Below are 23,776 nucleotides of genomic sequence, written 5' to 3'. Positions count from 1 at the left end.
AAACGTGGCCCATGCCACCTGTGAGGAACTCCACCCATGAGGTGGAGGAGTTCTACAACAAGAGTCACATGACCACCAGGAGTGCCATCGAGCAAGCCATTGGAATTTTATTTATTTCAGATTTCCAGCATTTGCAGTATTTTGCTTTTGTATATTGTAATTTTGAAGATGCGCTTCAGGTGTTTAGATAGGGCTAGAGCACCCTTCAAAGTATCTAGAATGATAACAGTGTGTGCATCTTGCATAACATTGTGCAGCAGAGGGGATTGCAGTTGAAGGAGGATGAAGGGGCTCGTTGCTCAGCTTTGTATGTGGAGAACATAGAGGAGGAGGAGGATGAAGATGGGTGTCCATCGCCAGAACAACTGCTTACATGGCTGCCAGGGATCAAAAGGATGCCCTAATATTGCAAAGGTTCACATAGGGTAAAACATAAGAAATGAAATCCTCAGCTGGAATATTTGTGACAGCCCACCTCCCTTGAGTTTTGCATTCTTTTCTCCTACAAGGGGTGGGAAAACAGACCTGTGAGTGAGTGAAGGTGAAGTATTCACCCAATGGGTGCAGTGCATTCAGTGAGGGCGACTATGAGACGTACGCCTGTTGCTCACCTCCTCAGCCTCCTACCTCCAATCACGCCTTCTTGGTGAGAGCCGCAGGTTTCTTCCTTCCATTTCTGGGGAAAATTCTGTCCCTCCTGCTCATGATCGCACCCAGCAATAATTCCAGTGAAGTGTCATTAAATCTGGGTGTTGCCCTAGCTCTATTTCCACCATACATCCTAAAATCCTCCAATTTCCATTAGTGCACTATCCTTTTAAATACAGCTGAGATCACATCATATGAGTGTGCATCATGCCTGCTGTGCAGCTTGGGGATGCGAAATCCAGAAGTCAAATTTAATTGGTACAACTGAGTTGAGATCACGGATTCCGACCTGCTCATTTGATTTCTGGGTTTTGTCCAAGCAATTCCACTTCAACACTCGGAAGCCCCCTTCATATTAATCTCTGGGTTAGTGAGTGAAGATGGTTCTTTGATCATGGGGACAGGAGAAGCGGGTTGAATCACAGCCAAGTTTCATCACATTCACACATCCCACATTGACTTAAGTATATTTTCCAGAAGAAATCACTGGACACAAGTAGGCTCGGGAACCCTGGGTAATTTACCTCTGCCTAACCCAGGGGTTAAGGTCAATGATAGCATGAAACTGCTGCTGTCTCTGCGCTTAGTTAAAGGCACTGTTACATTATAACCAGGGATCGGCAACGTGTCCATACACAGATACAAGTGTCCATGGTAAAAATTTTGAGGTCCGTGGTAATTTTAAAAGGCTTGCTCCATTGTGTTTTGAAACACAAGTTTAAAGGCTTGGAGCAAGATATTTATAATTATCAGGAGCTAAAGTAATTACAAAGGATTGGGGGATCGGGCTCGTTCTGACAGTCCATCCACGCTTTGTATCCAGCCCGCCAATCAAAAGCATGAATGGTTTGCCTGCGCATGGGCCTCCGTCGAATCGGAGCATAGGGGAGGCAGGACTCGCTGGGAAGACTGGAACTGTCAATCAGCTGCTCCCTGGCCATGTCTGAACGAACAAGATAGCGCACAGGAACAAATGATAGAACTGGAAAGGGAAGACTGCTTTGAGCCAGAGCAAGCTTTTGTTTAGGCAGACAGTCCACTTTCTCGCTCTCTAAACACCCTGGTTTCACTCAGAGTTCAGGGCCGAAGCCGAGTGGCATTGTGTTTCTGCTCCTGGTGCATGTGGCAGTGGGGGGAGGGGGGAGAGGGAGAGAGGGGGGGAAGAGAGAAGGGGGTAGAGGGGGGAAGAGAGAGAAGGGGGAAGAGGAGACGGGGAAGAGAGAGAAGGGGTGGGGAGGGGGAAGAGAGAGAAGGGAGGGGGAGAGGGGGGAAGAGAGAGAAGGGGGAAGAGGAGACGGGGAAGAGAGAGAAGGGGAGGGGAGGGGGAAGAGAGAGAAGGGAGGGGGAGAGGGGGAAGAAAGAGAAGGGGTGAAGGAGAAGGGGAGGGAAGAGAGAGAAGGGGAGGGGAAAGGGAGAGGTGGGAGAGAGAAGGGGGAGGGGGAAGAGAGAGAAGGGAGAAGAGAGAGAAGGGACAGGAGGAGAAGGGGGAAGAGAGAGATGGGGGAGGGGGAAAGGGGGGGAAAAGAGAAAAGGGGAGGTGGGGGGGGAGGACGGGAGAGGAGGAGAGAGAGAAGGGAGAAGGAGAGAGAGAAGGGAGAAGGAGAGAGAGAAGGGAGATGGGGGAGAGAGAGAAGGAGGAAGAGCGAGAAAGGAGTAGGGGAGAAAGAGAATGGAGGAGGGGAGAGAAGGGGAGAGGGGAGGGGGGAGAGAGAGAAGGGGGGAGAGAGAAGGGGAGGGGAAAAGAGAAAGAGAGGGAGAGAGAGAAGGGGAGGAGGAGATGGAGGAGAGAGGGGAGAGAGAGAAGGGGAGGGGGAGAGAGAAGAGTAGAAGGAGGGAAAGAGAGTGGGAGGAAGCAGAAAGAGAGTGGGGGAGGGGTAGAGAGAGAAAGGAGAGGGAGAGGGGGAAAGGGGGAGAGAGGGAGAGAGTGGGGGAAGAGGGAGGGGGGAAGAGAATGGGGGAGAGAGAGAGGGGGGAGAGAGAAAGAGTGGGGAGAGAGATAGTGGGGGGGAGAGAGATAGTGGGGGGGAGAGAGAGAGTGGGGGGGAGAGAGAGAGAGAATGGGGGGAGAGAAGAGAGAGTGGGGGGGAGAAGAGAGAGTGGGGGGAGAAGAGAGAGTGGGGGGAGAAGAGAGAGTGGGGGGAGAGAGAGAGTGGGGGAGAGAGAGAGAGTGGGGGAGAGAGGAAGTGGGGGAGAGAGGAAGTGGGGGAGAGAGGAAGTGGGGGAGAGAGGGAGTGGGGTACATAAGGAGAGTGGGGGAGAGAGAGAGAAGGGGAGGGGGGGAAGAGAAAGAGGGGGAGAGAGAGAAGGGGGAAGAGAGAGAAGGGAGTAGGGGAGAAAGAGAATGGAGGAGGGGAGAGAAGGGGAGAAGGGAGGGGGAGAGAGAGAAGGGGAGAGAGAGAAGGGGAGGGGGAAAGAGAAAGAGGGGGAGAGAGAGAAGGGGAGGGGGAAATGGAGGAGAGGGGGAGAGAGAGAAGGGGAGGGGGAAATGGAGGAGAGGGGGGAGAGAGAGAAGGGGAGGGGGAAATGGAGGAGAGGGGGGAGAGAGAGAAGGGGAGGGGGAGAGAGAAGAGTGGAAGGAGGGAAAGAGTGGGAGGAAGCAGAATGAGAGTGGGGGAGGGGTAGAGAGAGAAAGGAGAGGGAGAGGGGGAAAAGGGGAGAGAGGGAGAGAATGGGAGAAGAGGGAGGGGGTAAGAGAATGGGGGAGAGAGAGAGGGGGGAGAGAAAGTGTGGGGAGAGAGAGAGTGGGGGGAGAGAGAGAGAGAGTGGGGGGGAGAGAGAGAGAGAGTGGGGGGAGAGAGAGAGAGAGAGAGTGGGGGGAGAGAGAGAGAGAGAGAGTGGGGGGGAGAGAGAGAGAGTGGGGGGGAGAGAGAGAGAGTGGGGGGGAGAGAGAGAGTGGGGGGGAGAGAGAGAGAGTGGGGGGGAGAGAGAGAGAGTGGGGGGGAGAGAGAGAGTGGGGGAGAGAGAGAGAGTGGGGGAGAGAGGAAGTGGGGGAGAGAGGGAGTGGGGTACATAAGGAGAGTGGGGGAGAGAGAGAGGAGGGAAGGGGGAAAGAGAAAGAGGGGGAGAGAGAGAAGGGGAGGTCGAAATGGAGGAGAGGGGGGAGAGAGAGAAGGGGAGGGAGGAGAGAGAAGAGTGCAAGGAGGGAAAGAGAGTGGGAGGAAGCAGAGAGAGAGTGGGGGAGGGGTAGAGAGAGAAAGGAGAGGGAGAGGGGGAAAAGGGGTGAGAGAGAGTGGGGGAAGAGGGAGGGGGGAAGAGAATGGGGGAGAGAGAGAGGGGGGAGAGAGAAAGAGTGGGGAGAGAGAGAGTGGGGGGGAAGAGAGGGAGTGGGGGGGAGAGAGAGTGGGGAGGAGAGAGAGAGAGAGTGGGGGGGAGAGAGAGAGACTGGGGGGGAGAGAGAGAGACTGGGGGAGAGAGAGAGACTGGGGGAGAGAGACTGGGGGAGAGAGGAAGTGGGGGAGAGAGGGAGTTGGGTACATAAGGAATGTGGGGGAGAGAGAGAGAAGAAGAGGGGGAAAGAGAAAGAGGGGGAGAGAGAAGGGGAGGTTGAAATGGAGGAGAGGGGGGAGAGAGAGAAGGGGAGGGAGGAGAGAGAAGAGTGGAAGGAGGGAGAGTGGGAGGAAGCAGAGAGAGAGTGGGGGAGGGGTAGAGAGAGAAAGGAGAGGGAGGGAGAGAGAGAGAGGGGAAAAAGGGGAAGGAGAGAGGGGGGTAGAGAGAGAGTGGGGGGAGAGAGAGAGTGGGGGAGAGAGGGAGTGGGGGAGGGAGGGAGTGGGGTACATAAGGAGAGTGGGGGAGAGAGAGTCGGGAGGAGAGTGGGAAAGAGAGAGGGGGGAGTGGGAGTGGGGAAGAGGGAAAGTGGGGGAGACAGAGTGGGGAAGGGGGAGAGGGGGAGAGAGAGGGGGAGCGAGAGAGTGGGAGGAGGGAGAGAGAAAGAGTGGGGGAGGGGTAGAGAGAGGGGGAGGGGTAGAGAGGGGGAGAGGGAGAGGGAGAGGGAATTGGGAGGGGAGAGACGGAGAGAGGGGGGAGGGGGAGAGAGAGTGGGGAGAGGGAGAGGGGAGTGGGAGGGGAGAGAGAGGGAGAGAGAGGGGGGAGGGGGAGAGAGGGGGGAGGGGGAGGGAAAGAGGGGGAGAGAGAAGGGGGCACAGAGGGGAGAGGGTTGGACACAGACAAGGGAGAGAGATGGACACAGAGAGGAGAGAGGGAGAGGGAGAGGTTTGCAGAGAGAGAGAGAGAAAAAGATAAAGATCCCTCCTGAGAGATGGACATCCATCTGAATTCTCTGCTTCACTCGTCAAGTATGCAGGCAGACATTGACTACTTGTGCAAGCCAAAGCAATGCCAGGTATCTCACTAAATAGGGAGAAATGTGTTTTAAATCAGACTGTGTTTTACGAACATACCATCATATGAATTAAGAGCATGAGTAGGCCGCTCGACCCCTCGGGTCTGCTCTGCCATTCAACAAGACCATGGCTGATCTGATTGTAACCTCAATTCCACATTCCCGCCTACGCCCGATAACCTTTCACCCCCTTGCTTATCAAGAATCTATCAACTCTGCCTTAAAATACTTAAAGACTCTGCTTCCACCGCCTGTTGAGAAAGAGAGTTCCAAAGGCGCACAACCCTCTGAGAGAAAAAATTTCTCCTCATCTCTGTCTTAAATGGGCGACTCCTTATTTTTAAACAGTGACCCCTAGTTCTAGATTCTCCCACAAAAAGAAACGTCCTTTCCACATCCACCCTGTCAAGACCCCTCGTTCTTATATGTTTCAATCAAGTCGCCTCTTACTCTTGTAAACTCCAGCGGATACAAGACTAGCCTGTCCAAATTTTCCTCATAAGACAACGCGCCCATTCCAGATATGAGTCTAATAAACCTTCTCTCAACTGCTTCCAAAGTATTTACATCCTTCCTTAAATAAGGAGACCACTACTGTACACAGTACTCCAGATGTGATAACAGTACTCCAGATGTGATCTTGACGGCATTAGGTTGGCCATACAATTTATATACAGATTAATTGCACGCATGTCCGTGGCTGAGTCAATAATTTTGTCAAATGTCTGTGGTGCAGCATAGAAACATAGAAAATAGGAGCAGGAGTAGGCCATTCGGCACTTCGAACCTGCTCCGCCATTCATTATGATCATGGCTGATCATCCAACTCAGTAACCTATTCCCTCTTTCGCCCCATATCCTTTGATCCCTTTAAACCCAAGAGCTATATCTAACTCCTTCCTGAAAACATACAATGTTTTGGCCTCAACTGCTTTCTGTGGCAGTGAATTCCACAGGCTCACCACTCTCTGGGTGAAGAAATTTCTCCTCATCTCAGTCCTGAATGGTTTACCCCGTATCCTTAGATTATGACCCCTGGTTCTGGACTCCCACACCATCAGGAACATCCTTTCTGCATCTACCCTGTCAAGTCCTGTTAGAATTTTATAGGTTTCTATAAGATCCCCCCTCATCCTTCTGAACTCCAGCGAAAATCATCCTAACTGACTCAATCTCTCCTCATACGTCAGTCCTGCCATCCCAGGAATCAGTCTGGTAAACCTTCGCTGCACTCCCTCTATAGCAAGAACATCCTTCCTCAGATAAGGAGACCAAAACTGCACACAATATTCCAGGTGTGGCCTCAAGACATCCCTGCTCCTGCACTCAAATCCTCTTGCTATGAAGGCCAACATACCATTTGCCTTTTTTACTGCCTGTTGCACCTGCATGCTTACCTTCAGTGACTGATGTACGAGAACACCCAGGTCTCGTTGCAATTTCCCCTCTCTCAGTTTATAGCCGTTCAGATAATAATCTGCCTTCCTGTTTTTGCTACCGAAGTGTATAACCTCACATTTATCCACATTATATTGCATCTGCCATGCATTTGCCCACTCACTCAACTTGTCCAAATAATCTTGAAGCCTTTCTGCATCCTCCTCACAACTCACCCTCCCACCCAGTTTTGCGTCATCTGCAAATTTGGAGATATTACATTTAATTCCCTCTTCTAAATCATTAATATATATTGTGAATAGCTGCAGTCCTAGCACCGATCCCTGCGGTATCCCACTAGTCACTGCCTGCCTTTCGGAAAAAGAGCCATTTAGAGCCATTTAGCCAAAAGAGTCCATTAACACCCTATCTGTACTAATGCTTTGTCTTTCAACACACCATAAACATATTGTTTGCCTTTGCTCCATGACCTTCTGGTCAGCTATTCTGTGACCTTGTCTTATCTACACCTCTTTTGTTATCTCTTGCCCCACCCCCGCTTTACTTGCTTATAACCTTTTGCATTTCTAATATTTGCCAGTTCGGAAGAAGGGCCACTGACCTGAAACGTTAACTCTGCTTCTCTCTCCACAGATGCTGCCAGTCCTGCTGAGTATTTCCAGCATTTCTTGTTTTTATTTCAGATTTTCAGCATCCGCGGTATTTTGCTTTCATTTATCCTACTCTTTGTTTCCTTTCTGCCAACCAATTTTCTATCCATCGTAACACACTATCCCCAATCCCATGTGCTTTAATTTTACAAGCCAACAGCTACACTAGGCAATAGAAAAATGTGAACTTCCCTTGTTCAAGCAGCAATGAAGAACCACTTTCTTCACAATTTTTTGACCTGGTAATTTGTCTGCTCAGCTTTTGTTCAGCATCTGACTTGAGAACAGTGTCATTTAGCAATGTAAATGGGGGAGCATGGCACTTGGAGGCCAGTACATGAATAACGTCCTGAAATCAGAACATTAAAGTAAAGGTGGATTAACTCAACATAGACTTGGCTCACCCAATGCTTCACAGCTAGTCGGGGAGTCTCAGACAGCCCAGGCTGCAATTACTCCACAGTTTCAGTCACGAGTGGGAGTGTCTGAGCTTCCAAAGGTCATTGGGGAACAAGTGAGAGTCAGTTGAGATTAGTATTCAAACTAGACCTCCTCTGTGAAGGCCCAACTGTCTATTGTCATAGCAACCAGACTGTCCTGCGCACCTGACAACAAAAAGCCACTACCATTTCAGTTTCAGTTTCATGTTTTTTGATTAGTATCATTTCCATGGTAATTGAAACAAATATAAATGTATTTTAATGACCTATTCTTTTTATCCTGTGAGTAGCTGACGGACACACACCAGGTTTGATCCCTGATCTGTATGTGTTGAGTTAGTTGCTGTCAGTCAGAGCAGCGGTAATCACATTACAAACATCAACAGCATCTCTGATTTAGGAAACGGGACATCAACTACTGAGTGCTCGCAAGCAACTTTTGCTAGAAAATGTGTCTGTGTACGTGGGGATAAGTTTACCTTCATCTCCTGGACACTGCTGTGAGCAACCTGGGAGAAAAATCATAGGGGACATTCAAAAGTGTGCTTTTTTTTAGATTATCAATGAACAATTCTGTGTATTAATCATAAAAATATTGTAAGTGGGCAATATGGTTATTTGACTGGGTGGGTGATTGGAGGCTGGAGGTCATATGACAAAACCTCCAGAGATAAATCTAATGAGAGTTGGAAACTCTAGGTACAGGGGTACAAGGATGGAAGGGATGTCAAATGAAGCCAGGATCAGCTCAACTGAGATAACTGTCCTCCCACTATGCATAAATTGTCATAGGAAATAGGCCATTTACCCCTCGAGCCTGTTCCACCATTCAATGAGATAATGGCTGATCTGCAATCTAACTCCATATACCTGCCTTTGCTCCATATCTAGGCCCAACCATCTTCAGCTGCTTCATCAATGACCTTCCTTCAATCATAAGGTCAGAAGTGGGGATGTTCGCTGATGATTGCACAATGTTCAGCACCATTCGTGACTCCTCAGATACTGAAGCAGTCTGTGTAGAAATGCAGCAAGACTTGGACAATATCCAGGCTTGAGCTGATAAGTGGCAAGTAACATTTGCGCCACACAAGTGCCAGGCAATGACCATCTCCAACAAGAGAGAATCGAACCATCGCCCCTTGACATTCAATGGCATTACCATCGCTGAATCCCCCACCATCAACATCCGAGGGGCTACCATTGACCAGAAACTGAACTGGAGTCGCCATATAAATACCGTGGCTACAAGAGCAGGTCAAAGGCTAGGAATCCTGAGGCGAGTAACTCACCTCCTGACTCCCCAAAGCCTGTCCACCATCTACAAGGCACAAATCAGGAGTGTGATGGAATACTCTCCACTTGCCTGGATGGGTGCAGCTCCAACAACACTCAAGAAACTTGACACCATCCAGGACAAAGCAGCCTACTTGATTGGCACCCCATCTACAAACGTTCACTCCCTCCACCACCGATGCACAGTGGCAGCAGTGTATACCATCTACAAGATGCACTGCAGCAACGCACCAAGGCTGCTTATACAGCACCTTCCAAACCCACAACTTCTACCAACTAGAAGGACAAGGGCAGCAAATGCATGGGAACATCACCACCTGCAAGTTCCCCTCCAAGTCACACACCATCCTGACTTGGAACTATATCGCCATTCCTTCACTGTCGCTGGGTCAAAATCCTGGAACTCCCTTCCTAACAGCACTGTGGGTGTACCTACCCCACATGGACTGCAGCGGTTCAAGAAGGCAGCTCACCACCACCTTCTCAAGGGCAATTAGGGATGGGCAATAAAAATGCTGGCCTGGCCAGCGATGCCCACATCCCATGAATGAATTTAAAAAAAATCTATGGGCAGTGCAACGAAGGTTCACCAGACGGATTCCTGGGATAGTGGAATTGTCCTATTGAAGCATACAGAGTATACAGCAAGAGCTCGACAGAGTTGATGCAGGAAAAATGTTTCACTTTCCTGCGGGGATTTAGAACCAGGCAATACAGGCCGGAATTTTATACCCCCCAAATAAGCGGGTTGGTGGCAGGGGCTGCGTAATATAAAGTGGGAGGCGGGCGGGGCTTTTACCCCCTCCCCACCCCATTGCCAATTTATGTGGAGCGGGGATGGCCAGAAATGGCCAGCCTGCTCCAGGCCAATCAAGGCCCTTAAGTGGCCAATTAACTGGCACTTAAGGGCCTCCGCCCACCTCCACTGGGATTTTATCCTTGGCTGGTGGGTAGCTGAGGCCTCAAAAAGCCCGCCTGATGAAAGCAGGTGGCCTTCTTGTGGGCTGGGGGTGCCCTCCTGATCGGGCACTATGTGCCCCACGGAGGGCCGCCCCCGAAGCCCCAACTGCCGCACAACGCCCAACACTCCCTCCATCCTCCCTAATCGACCACCCTTGCCTTGCCAAGGCCTGACGAATTGTCCGCAGCAAGGCCCAAAAAGCTTACCTTTTCTCCAGGGCCGTCCTTCATCTTATTCCGATGACTGAGTGCAGTTACAGCAGTGGCCACTGCTCCCGGTGGCGCTGCAGGGACTAAGAGCTGCCAGCTCGCTGATTGGCCGGCAGCTGCATTAGGCGGGACTTCTTGCCTCAAGGAGGTGAAAGTGCTGCCCAAGACCAATTAAGGGTTGGGGGAATGTAAAATCCGGTCTGGCTCCCCAGGCGCAGTGAAGGTGGGCTCACCACCAACTCTTCAGCCGGTGGGTGCAGCCCCCCGCCCAATGAAAAATTACAGCCACAGGCTCAGAATAAGAGGCATGCCGTTTAGGACTGAGAGGAGGAATTTCTTCACTCAGAGGGTGATGAATCTTTGGAATTCTCTACCCTAGAGCACTGTGGCGGCTCAGGCATTATGTTCAAGACAGAAATTGATAGATTTCTAGATATTAAGGATAACAAGGGATGTGGGGATAGTGCGGAAAAATGCCATTGAGATAGAAGATGAGCCATGATCTCATTGAATGACAGAGCGGGCTCGAGGGACCGAATGGCCTACTCTTTTCCTATTTCCTATGTTCCTATATTCTCTTAATAGTTGACAAAAAATCTATCAATCTTACTGTTACAACCAGGTGAGGACGGGGTCTAGAGCTCCCCTCTCAGCCTATTCCTGGTTTGGCTGTAACAGGGTTTAATTTTTAAAACACCGTGTTTTAGCTTTCCCTCAGTGAATCCTGGTTCACTGATCTCTAATTGTAATGGCAAAGAAATCAACCAGACAGGTTTTCTTAGAGTTGAACAAGAAAGGTGTAAGTTTATTAACCTTAAAACTACTAAAAATACATGACATGACCATGCTAGCATGCATATGTGATAAACACACATGCAAATAGAGACAAAGGAGGGGAAAGGATTAATGAGGAGAGGTTTGAAGTAATATGGAGTCCAGTTACTCGTTTTGGGATTCAATGTAAAGCCTCTGATTGCAGTTAAGTCTTGCAGTTTTTGTTGGGGCCCAGTGCACACTTTCACTTATTTAGCTGGTACCAGAAGGCTGCAGGAGTCTTCTCTCTTGAGGCTGGAGTTACTTCTGTGGGTCCCTGCGCGAGAGAGAGGGAGAGAGAGAGAGAGATAGGTGCTCTCTTCTTCAAGTTCAGTTGCAGTCTCTTCTCCAACTGTGTGGCACAATTCAAAAAACTCCAAGTTGGCCAGCAGGTTAGACATGTGACTAGCTCCTTATTTGGAACAACCTGCCTGGCGAGGTTTGTGGATTTTCCCCCAAGCTTGGCAAACATTCTCAGTGCGGGGGTGTTGGAATGCTGGCCTTGTACACATTCAATGTCTCTTGATCAAAATCCAACTGGTTAATTGAATCAGGGAGAAGTTCCATTGTCTCTCTTATTCAACTGTCTGTTAGAAGTCAAATGTGCAGCCATGTTTCCAGCCACTGTCCTTCAGAATGCAAGTGTGCAACCATGTTTTCAGCCACTGCTGTGGTCTCTTTAAACAAGTTATTTCAAATCCAGCAACAGTTCAAAATGTTCCATATGAAGAAATTAATATGTCCCACTTTTGGTAGGTGTGGTTTTCATCACATTACATTTAAAATCAATCTATCTTACACATCAATAATTGATGCTTAGGGAAGGTACTGGGGGGGGGGTGTTCACTGGCTCTGATAAAATTGTACACCAGAATGGAGTCATCTTCAGAAAAAGAGCAAATGTTGGCAGAGAAAAGCTGCTGAAAACATAAATAATTAAATATATATGTCACACAATTCTTACACTCATGATCAAGTTCCTATTTGGTATTTTAAACTCTGGCATTGGTACAAGATGAAGGTCCTGTTATATGTGAAACACTGCCAAGCTGATCATGTAATCAATTTCCAGAAAGTGGTAAGAGAAATATTTTCTACCTATGGAAATATTGAATATAGAGTTCACATATCATTCATGCTGTTACTTTACTTCTTTCTGCTCAGTTCATTATTATATTCTAATTTCAGAGGTTCCTTTGTACTCAATTATAGGGAGACTAATATTTTATTTCTGGTGCGTTGTCCTTTTTTTTCTCATGTAAGTGGGGGATTAGTTCTTAGCTGCTTATACTGCCCAATAATGCTCTGCTGTTGCATGCCATCAGAATATTTTTCTCTCTACAGGTGGGAAAGTTGCATGGGATTTGCTTGGTATCTTCCCTGACTGAGAAGCCGGGATAGAGTATTCTTTGTCTGGGGAATCACCACCACAGAGCCGGGCCCAACCATCCTGTGGCATGGCACTACCCATATTGGGTATTGTCTTCCCTTTTTGGTTCTAGTCCTGTCAGTGTGGTAGTCAATGATTGTATAAAACAGATAAACTGTAAAGACTTTGACAGTCAGGGTAGCGGTTCGAACATGAGTATTAGCATTCAGTAATCTCAGATTCAGGACAGGAAAATTAACCAGGATCCCTGCTCTGTATTGCACTCCACCACTACCTGCTGGAAAGTATTGGCTGAATTTTCAGGCCCGCCAGGTGTGTGAATGGAGGCGGATGGGATCGAAAATTCTGGTGCTGGCTGGCGGCCAGTTTCCCGACGTCATTCTTGGCACCTGACATACTTGCAGAGGCCAGCAGGCCTACCTGTCCGCATGCAGTGGGTAGCTGATTAGGCTTGTTTAAGGCTTAATTAAGGCCAATTAAAGGATTTTTCAATTGGACTGCAGTTTTTATTTACTGGCAGGGGCCAGTTTAGGTGCCTGGAAGTGGGCATCCAGCAGCAGACTAGGGGGCCAGTGCTCCAGCAAGGCCTAGAAGCCCTCCTTGCCTGCCTAGGTGCAAGAGTAGCCATAGGCCGCCCTGTAGAGGGATTCCCCCACCAGCACCACTACCACATGCCCTCTCCACCACCACCCTGAGCCTGTCTCCCTGACAATTAAGGGGGCACTGCCATGAAAATCCCAGGTCAGTGACTGTTTCTCCCCGCGGGTGGGTTTTGGAACTGAAAATAGACCCGATTTCTGTCCCCACCCCTGGAAGGAAAAACCAGTCTTGTATGTCTGAACATTGGGTGAAGAAAGGAACAAACTCAGCTGTGATTCTCCCCCTGCTCAACACTGATTGTACAGACTAACAGATGAAGTATGGACACCTGGGTGAAGCACTGTTGGACTGTTACTGCCAAGGAACCATTCTCTGGCAGGAGTCAAATGGGGGTTAGAAAATTCAGGAGGAACAAAGATCAGTTTAACTATAAATGAATGCAAAGTCCAAAAATACCTTCATTTTGAACACAAATAATCTTGTAGTTAACTGTAGTTAACACCTTTGACATTTCAATCAAAATATCACAAACCATTTAAATTATAAAAGTAATATTTTAGTAAAGTTAATTAGGCTAAGAAGAGTGGCCTATGTAGCACCCATTTTTAAAAGGAAGATAAAGTTAATCCAGGTAGTTTTAGTCAGTTAACACCTCTGGCAAGGAAAATATTAAGAGTTCTTAATAAAGGATGACATTGCCATTTATCTAACTAAAGAGAAAATAGTTAGCAAAGATTTCAAATGGCATTTATTGCCCATCCCTAATTGGCCTTGAGTAGATGGTGGTAAGCTGCCTTCTTGAATTGCTGCAGTCCATCTGGTGTAGGTACACCCACAGTGTTGTTGTGAAGGGAGTTCCAGGTTTTTGGCTGAGCGACAGTGAAGGAACAGTTATATATTCAGGGTGGTGTGAGACTTGGAGGGGAACTTGCAGGTAGTGGTGTTCCCATGCTCCTGCTGCCCCTGTCCTTCTAGGTGATAGAGGTCGTGGGTTTGGAAGGTGCTGTCGAAGGAGGCTTGGCGAGTTGCTGCAGTGCATCTTGTAGATGGTACACACTGCTGCCACTGTGCGCCGGTGGTGAAGGGAGTCAATGTTTAAGGTGGTGGATGGGGTGCCGATCAAGGGAGCTGCTTTGTCCTGGATGGTGTCAAGCTTCTTGAGTGTTGTTGGAGTTGCACACATCCAGGCAAGTGGAGAGTATTCCATCACACTTCTGACTTGTGCCTTTTAGATGATGGACAGGCTTTGGGGAGTCAGGAGGTGAGTTACTCGCTGCAGAATTCCCAGCCTCTGACCTGCTCTTGTAGCCACAGTATTTATATGGCTGGTCCAATTAAGATTCTGGTCACCCCAGGATGTTGATGGTAGAGGATTCAACAATGAAAATGCCATTGAATATCAAGGGGAGATGGTTAGATTCTCTCTCGTTGGAGATGGTCATTGCGTGCCACTCGTGTGGCACAAATGTTACTTTGCCACTCATCAGCCCAAGCCTGAATGTTGTCCAGGTTTTGCTGCAAGTGGACATGGACTGCTTCAGAATCTGGGGAGTTGTGAATGGTTCTGAACACTCTGCATTCATCAGTGAACATCCCCACTTCTCACTTTATGATGGAGGGAAGGTCATTGATGAAGCAGCTGAAGACAGCTGCCTAGGATACAGTCCTGAGGAAATCCTGCAGCAATGTCTTGGGGCTTAGATGATAGGCCTCCAAAAACCACAATCATCTTCCTTTGTGCTAGGTATGACTCCAACCAGTGGAGAGTTTTACCCCTTATTCCCATTGACTTCAACTTGGCTAGGGCTCCTTGATGCCACATTAGGTCAAATGCTGCCTTGATATCAAGGGCAATCACTCTCACCTCACCTCTTGAGTTTACCTGTTTTTTCCATGTTTGGACCAAGGCTGTACTGAAGTCAGGAGTTGAACGGCCCTGGCAGAACCCAAACTGAGCATTGGTGAGTAGGTTGTTACTGAATAAGTACTGCTTCATAGCACTGTCGACGACACCTTTCATTACTTTGCTGATGATTGAGAGTAGACTGATGCAGCGGTAATTGGCTGGATTGGATTTGTCCTTTCTGTGGACAGGACATACCTGGGCAATTTTCCACATTGTCAGGCAGATGCCAATGTTGTAGCTGTACTGGAACAGCTTGGCTAAGGGCACGTCAAATTCTGGAGCACAGCTCTTCAGTACTATTTCCGGAATATTGTCAGGGTCCATAGCCTTTTCAGTATCCAGTCCCTTCAGCCAGTTCTTGCTATCATGTGGAGTGAATCAAATTGGCTGAAGACTGGCATCTGTGATGCTGAGGACCTCAGGACGAGGCTGAGATGGAATATCCATGCAGCACTTCTGGCTGAAGATGGTTGGAAATGCTTCAGCCTTGTCTTGTGCACTGACGTGCTGGGCTCCCCCATCATTGAGGATGGGGATATTTGCAGAGCTTCCTCCTCCAGTTAGTTGTTTAATTGTCCACCACCATTCATAAGAGGATGTGGCAGGATTATGGCAAACAGCATGCTGAAAATGACACCTGGCTGGAGGAGCTCACTATCTGCACATGTGCAGCCTTTCATGGTGGTTTTAAAACATCGAATTGTCTCATGGAGAATGTGCCAATTACACACATATCCATGATAAGCTCTCTATGTAGTCAGTAACCAGATTATTGATATAGAGGCTTGAGTTTCCAGGATGGCACAGACTACCTCTTACATGATTCAGGGATTCACTAGTCTATTGGTGTCATTAGACTCCTAAAGGAATTCTCCAAAGAATTGTAAAGGCATCAGTAAAGGGCATATATTATAACAATCAGTAGAACAAAATATGCCAGGGACAGACCAGTGTCTCTTGTTTTTAGCATTTTTGGGCAAGAAGAGATAAATCCATTATATGACATCGGAAATACATCATTTTCATGGCGTGATAATATGACAGCTGACTTGTAGAAATGTGACTTATGCACCTACTCCAAACCGCTGGAAATTTTAGAGGGCAAGAAAAAACAGGGATTCAATCCATCCAGTCGGGGATCTCACTCCTGATCACTATTCAGTGACTCCTGCTGGACACTGCATATGTTTAAGGCATTGAGCGTCTTAATTGGCATTGGACGGAATGCCAGTATTCACTGTGGACTCACACATGAAGATGGTCGTAAATAAAATCTATGTGAAACAATGGAAGTATCAAGAGCCATTCAAACAAAGCCACATTGGGAGCAGTCGTTTAGTTACTATACTGTGTTTGTGCTAATGTTTGATACAGTGCCACCTAAAAGGCTTCCCCCAAAAATTGAAGCCCATAGAATAAAAGGGAAAGTGACAGTATAGCTATGATGTTGGCTGAGTGACAGGAAACAGACAGTTGTGGTGAAACATTGTTTTTCAGACTGGAGGAAGGTATACAACAGGGTTCCCTGGGGATCGTTACTAAAACCACTGCTTTTCTTGATATATAATTAATGGCCTAGCCTTGGGTGTGCAGGGCACAATTTCAAAATTTGCAGATGACAAACAATGTGTAATTATTGTGAACTGTGGGGAGGATAGTGATCGACTTCAAGAGGACATGGACAGGCTGGTGCAATGGGTGGACATGTGGCAGATGACATTTAATGCAGAGAAGTGTGAAATGATACATTTTGGTAGGGAGAATGAGAATTATAAAATAAAGGACACAAATCTAATGAGGGTGCAGGAACAGAGAGACCTGGGGGTATATGCACAAATCATTGATGGTGGCAGAACAGGTAGCGAAAGTGCTTAAAAAGGCATATGGGATCCTGGGCTTTATAAATAGAGGCAGAGAGTACAAAAGCAAGTTATGATGAACCACAGGAATTTTAGCCTTAATTTTTTTGGATTATTCAAGCACAGAGGCAGCAAAGCCAAGCCCCTTTCTGTCTTAAAGTACTTTCCAGCAGGAGTCACCAGATAACTATTAGAAGCAGGAACTGTGGCCAATTGTTTGTTTTGTTGTAACTGCTGTAAATTGTAGCATTCCAACTACGACACTGGCTGAGATCAGCACAGTGCAGATCAGGAATGGAACCCAGGAACTTAATGATTTAATGCAACAGGCAGTGCCTTAATCCACCAAGCTTATCAGGGAGTCCCATTTCACCATTCAAACTGGTAATAAGGATACCATATTTGTTATGCTTTGTTTCTATTTCCTAGAATACAGAAGAAGGTCTCTGATCTTTTGCTTACCACAGCTACATATCCAGTAATTGTGTACACTCATGTTGCATTCGGAGAAACGTATGACAGAGTTGAACGCCAAAACAAGTGCTGCCATATGACAAACTCAAAAATTTTAGGAAGGTGTCAAGTTCGCCTATAGAAACCAGATTAAGGGACAAATTGTTGCATTAAAGGAAGAATTCAGTAGCATTTAATCAGATTCCACCCCCAATACACATTAGGCAGATTTTTTTCTCACAGTGAATGTGAATAGCAAGAATTGAATTCCAGCTCATTGAGCTCAAACGAGCAGGCCAACAGGTCTAATGTCTCATGTTTCTGTGCAATGGTTCTATCAATCACTCGGCATTTATCAGGAAGAAACACTAGATATTGATGAACAAGCCCACCATCCTCCCCCTTCTCTCCAATGCCAGCCCTGCAACTTTACCCCTGGCTCAGGATAACAATCAGACAGCAGTGTCGACAGAGACAACAATGATCTGGCTGTATTGAGGAAACACTTTTCACAAGCACTCACAGAATCTGAGAAGAATAACTCTCATAGACTCAGGCTACATGAAGGAACTTTAACCACCAGTTGAAAGGTGCAGTTACCTTGCTGCTTGATTCACTGCTGTTGTATGCATAGAAATGCAAAGTTACAACACTGAACAGGCAATTTGGTTCAAAGAATTTTACTTTTATTTCAAACAATAAGGAGACACTGAGTTGCCCCAGCGCCATCAAACAAAAAGCCTAGAGGAGCACAGCTAGTAACCTAAATCATAAAAAGACAAAAAGAAGCTTATTAAATTAAATCATAATATTTCCACCTATGTATACTCTGCACTCCAGGCCCTGCAGTGCCCACCAGTTCTGAGTTGGTGTTTACCCTCCACATGATGAAATAGTCCTAATCATACTTTCCTGCTTTTTGTCTTTTTCTTCATATACCTATCCAATCTAACCTCGAATGTTCACATAGTTTCTGTTCCAAACAACTAGATGGGTCCGAGAGCTGCCTAATGTGATTTTCAAATGGGCTTTGATTTAGGTGGCCAGTGCTCCCATTGGAAACAGGCTGGAGACTCATTATTCAATGCAAATTGAGGTCCTATGATGCCATTTCTCTCGTCATTCTATTGCTAAACCCACACACTATTCATGGGTGATACAGTGGGGGTGGCGGGGGATGGGGGTGGTTGAAGTTTTGACAGGAAGTGACCAGCTCCTGTGTATGTTAAAGAGATTAATGGAAGCAGGGCTGGGAATATTATTAATTGATTGCTTTGTCAATTTGGAACCTTCAGGATTATTTGAAATGCTCCTTCTGCAAAATTTTCAGACCCTTGGATTATGCCCTCAGTCATCCCTCTTACTCTACCCAGCCCTTCCCTTTAAGGGACAGCTGCACAGCCATGCTCAGTACAGCTGGCCTGCCAGATTCCTCATCCTTCCAAAATGGCAAACTCCCTGACAGCATTCAAGTCAGGTGTGCAGCTCACCAACTACATTTAAATGAAACCTGACAATCGATAGATCGGGCCTCTTGTGGACAACATCAGCCAGACATTGCAATCAAATTGTCCACTGTTCACCTGATGTACGTCAAAGATCGAAATCAGGGCCATAAATTCAGCTTTTGCACCATCTCTTACCTCATTCCCTATATTAAGGAAGGAGACACTTGCATTAATATAGCACCTTTCATGACCTCAGGATGTCCCAAAGCACTTCACAGTTAATGAAGTACTTTTGAAATGTAGCAATTATTGTAATGTTCAAAATATTCAAATGCTTTGGTGGAATCTTTGATTCACACTGCTACTCCTTCTCTCTGTTACCTACTCTATTCCTTCAGATCTCCATGAAAACTCTATGTTGTCTCTATTGGATGAAGCCCAGAGATAAATGGTTCTTGTCAGTAGAACAGTAGAAATGGGAAATGGTCAGGTGATTTAGGCAGTACATAACTGACCTATCCACATCACAAATGTTTCAATCTTGATCCCTTGTCTTTGCTGAGTTGACTGGGGCAGCGGTAAAGATACTACATCAAGAAGGGGAAAATAAACCAGTGTTCCCACTTTGATCACTATCCAATAACCCCACAGCAAAATCGTAGAAATAACAATAAAATGACTGATTAGTTCATTTGCTTTTGGTGGTGTTGATTGTCTTAGGAATGATTTCCAGGATAACTCCATGTTTTTTAAATAGTGTCATGTGATCTTCAACCTCCACTTAAACCATTGGACCAAGCCTCAATTTCACATCTCATTCAAAGGACAGTGTCTCTGACAATGCAGCACTTCCTCACCAGTTCGTCTGGATAAGGGGTTTAAACTCACAACCCTCCGAGTCAGAGATGGGAATGCCGCCAACAGAGCTGCGCTGATACTGTCAGAACTTTAAGTAACTTACTGTTGATTGCCAGCTGCCAGGTGTTTATGCCTTTTCAGTAAGTCTAAAACATATATGTCTGATGTCGTCCTTTGATCTCCATGTTTGATCGGTAGCACCTGGTTCATGGTTTCTTTTTGTTTGCACCAGTTATTGTGATCCTTCGAGATTGATGCCTTTCCCATTTTTATTTTACTAATATACAAACCCCACCTGTTGCCTGCTGTCCTCTTTCTGGACACAACTGATGAATTTATTTTTCCCAAATATTTAAACATACATCATACATTGTTGTTAATTCACAACTTGAATCACATAGCCTTCTGATCTTTTATTCTTCTTGCCAATTTTCCCTCCCTCTCTTTTCTTCTACGGTTATAACTGCTAGCTGTGCTATGGCTTCATAAATGCCAGCTGTTGAAGCTATCCTCCCGGAATCCAAATTAAAAGAAAATTAAAAGTATAGAAAAGCAGGCATTCAGGCCCTGGAATTGGTATCACGAGGCTGATCTTCAGCCCCAAAGGACTATATGCTTTTAGGAAAGACTGGAGAAACTTTTAGACTTTTCTGCCTCAAAAGGAAATAAATGAGTAGGGAATGCATTAGAGATAGTAAATGATAAAGTAGATTCAAAGGCTGCAAAATTCAGCTCAGCAGCACCGCTGGAACCTGCCCTCAAACTGGCAGGCACAGCACTTTTGGTATGACCCATGTGGTGCCCATACTGAGAAGGGCGCTAACATGGTGTGCCGTGTGTGAGCTGGGAGCTTTGACAGTGGACAAATCATGACACCAAATAGCCTCTCAGGCCGATTTGATTTGCATTCTGCAAACCTGAGCCATACAGGTCCAGTGAATGCCGTGTCCTAATCACTCACAGCTGAACATGTGTTCAGCGGCACAAGGCACCTACCGCTAGTGCTATTTGAATGGCCAGCCATCCAACTTGCAGGTGAGGTGCTCTTGATTTACTTCTGCTCTTACAAAGTTTGTCCACAGAAAGGTTGGTACAGTTATGGAGGCTGGAGTTCCAGTCTCGCTTGGTCTGCAACATGACAGGGACATGGAGTTGATTCTGCAGAGAGGGGAAACTGTGTGCAGAGCAAGTGTAGTATAAGGATGTAAAGGGTTAATACTGAAAACAGTGAGAGCAACCCCTCCCACTGTAAGAGTGATGATGTAACAGTCACATGGTATGGGATGAAGGAGAAGAAGAAATAGTTGCACAGAGGATGCTAGCTTCGGAGGTTTGTGGAGAGTGTATATAGTAAATGGAAAGAATAAAGAATTGTTAGTTGACTTTATCCGGAATCAAGACTTTCTCCGGAATGCCCTAGCAATGTTACAAATACAACAACAACACACAGCAGCGAGGAGTAGGCGACCTCTCCACAGAAGGCCCTACCCACCTCCTCGACCAGGAGCAATACCTGATTCACTAAGGAGGATGTCCCCCTCCCCCACCCGACCACTGTGTCACCTCCTTCAACAAGAGCTGCGGCTTCACATACCAATGGCCATCAAAGTCACCATTGCTCTCAACTTCTGTGCAACTGGGTCTTTCTAGGTGGGAGTAGGCGACTAGCAAATGTTTTCCAATTCACCGTTCATTGCTGCATCCAAGAGTGATGGAGGCCCTGTAGACCAAAAGAGGAGACTGCAACATTTCCCTCTAACCAGAGAGAAACAGGAGGAGCAGCACGCAGTTTTGCCAGGGTAGTGGGATTCCCAATGGTGCAGGGAGCCATCGACTCCATGCACGTAGCTCTGCAGGTGCCACATGTAAATGGGGAGAGGTGCAGAAAACACAAAATGTTCCAGTCCATTAACATGCAGTTGGTTTGCGACCATGCTCATGTTGGGGTGAATGCCCACTCTCCTGGCATCAATGCCTTCATCCTGAGGCAGTCTACCATTGCTGCTGTCTTCAGGCCACTGAGAAGAACCAGAGGCTGGTCGCTTGCAGACAAGGTATACCCCTTGTACACATGGCTGATGACTCCCCTCTCCTACCCAATCACACTAGAACACCTGACCTACAATGAGAGCCAATCCATCACCAGGAATGTCATGGAGCAGATCATCTACATTCTCAAGCAACAGTCTCTCTGCCTGGACCACTCAGGGGAGCCCTACATTACTCGCCAGAGCATGTCGCCAAATTCATGGTGGTCTACTGAATCCTCCTTATTATTATGAAGGTGCAGCCCTTGCCACCAGGCATATCCAGACCACCTTTGGAGGAGGAAGAGAAGGGAGGAGGGCAGAACCCCCCCGCTTCAGTTGGGCTGTCCATGAGTGCCTACTGAGGCTCCGGTTCCTTTAAGACATTACCCCATCACCATCATTGCTCCACAATTCCCCACCTTTCAATCCATCTACTACGTCCTCTCACAATGTCTTCTTGGTTAAAATCCTGAAATAAAAGTCACAAACAAAATAAAAAATTCCACAATGATTTTACTCAACAACACATCCAATAATATATACAAAATTCAACTATTCAACCTTGTGCATCCCCTTAATGCCTGTCATGGGGCCTTTGCCTGTCCTAGTGCTCCTACATTGTGCTACTGCAGTGGCTGCAGCATGGCTGGTGGAATTCTGCTGACTTTCAGTGGGGGAGACTGCAAACGGCTTTGCAAGATGTCCTTGAGCAACTCTGGGCCTTGAGAACCTGGCATGGGTGACAGCTGTCTGGGCTGGCTGGCTGAGAGGAAACAGCAAGGGTACAGGTGGAATAGCAGTGGTGGGAATACAAATGTTCTCATCCCGAGAGAGGACAGCAGGTTCGTGCTGCACGGAGTCACTGACACTCCTCCAGGACGGTACCTCAGCAATCCCAGTAATCTGTTGGAGGACAGGTTGGTGGACTGCTGTGAGAGCCTTCATGCCATGATGGCAGTAGTCTGAGCCTGCATGGCAGCAAGAATGGATCACATGACTTCAGTCTGAGCTTCCACTGCAGCACTGAGATGTTGGGTAGCTTCCACCTGTCTTGCAATGGAAGCTGGAACAGGGGCCACCAGATGCTGCATTGCGACTGGGTCCACAAGCGCTATCATGGAGCTGGACACCACTTCCAAGCTGAAAAGGCTGGTCTCCACGCTCTTCGCGAAGCCCTGAGCCAAGTTAGAGCTGGACTACTCCAGGCTCCTTAATAGTGACAGGAGGCTGTCTGGCAGGCCTGCCAATGCATCCAGCATCTCGGTGTGCGTGCTCATCAGTGTTCCTCTGTCTGCTGCCCCATCAAAGTCCTTTTCTGAATCCCCTGTAGCAGAACTTGTCTCTGGCTTCACCCATTAGTGAGCTGGTAATTGAGCTGTCCTTTTCCCCCTGGCCTGGCTGCACCTCAGCCATGCCTGGTGACTTACCACATGCTGATCCTGACTCTATACCATCCTTCACGGTACACACTGTCCCAGTATCTGAGCTGGTGGGCTACAAGTGTCAGATCAAGTGATGCTGCTTCTTCTTTAGAAGTCTGTAGAAGCTCTCAGTTTCTTCATGAGGTTGCAGTGGGTGGCCAGGCGGCAGTTCTTGGATATCTAAAAGCAGAAAATGAGAAAGGGAGGGTTGTTGTGAGGGAAGTGTGGTGGTGGGGTGGAAAGCAAGAAACTCATGGTCACATGATCGGCAGGTTGCACTTCATGCCAGAAAGCAGGATCAGCATGAGGTGGGAGTTGACAAGGGCCATAAGGCAGGAACTTACCATCATCCTCAATGTTCTCAGCAACTCCAGATGCCACAGGCTCTGTCGCAGCTGGCCCCATGATGCAGAGCACCGTTTCTTCCAAAGGGTTTATGTGAGGTAAACAATCTTGTCCCCCTCAGATTCTGCTCTGCTCTCTGTGGTTATGCATCACATTATTCTTCAAGGGAGAGAGAAGAATGAGTGTTGTAATGTATCTGGATGATGTGCTCACCATAGTTGAATAGCTAGAGGTGTATGGAGGCTGTGAGAGGAGGGTATGAGGCTGGCTTCATAGGTGGGTGTGTGAAGAACTGCTGATGGGTGAGTGATGGCAGTGTGGTGCAATGAGCAGTGTGATAGGTTATTGGTGCAGTGGATAGGAGTTGTGATTTGAGGATGCATTCACTGACCTTGACTACCTGTGTGTGGTCATTGAATTTCTTCCGGCATTGTTGCAGATCCTCGGGACCAGCCTCCGAGAATTGACCTCCCTGGCCACCTGCTCCCATTCCCTTATGAATATGTTCCTTGAGGGCCTCCCAGCCTCCTGCTGAAACATGGGCTCTCTTCTCCTCTTAACCTCCAGGACTAAGGCCTCCAGCGCTGTATCTGAGAACCCTTTCTCTTGCTGTTGCTCCATTTGGTGTCCTTCTTCTTACAGCCACTTGCACTGCAGGCAATCAGCAGTAGCTTCTGTGTAATAAGTGAAGCTTCCTTTTAAGAAGGGCAGG

This window comes from Heterodontus francisci, chromosome 15 (assembly GCF_036365525.1).
Source record: "Heterodontus francisci isolate sHetFra1 chromosome 15, sHetFra1.hap1, whole genome shotgun sequence".
Taxonomy (NCBI): domain Eukaryota; kingdom Metazoa; phylum Chordata; class Chondrichthyes; order Heterodontiformes; family Heterodontidae; genus Heterodontus; species Heterodontus francisci.
The sequence above is the reverse complement of the archived record's forward strand: the minus strand, read 5'-3'. Positions refer to the sequence as shown.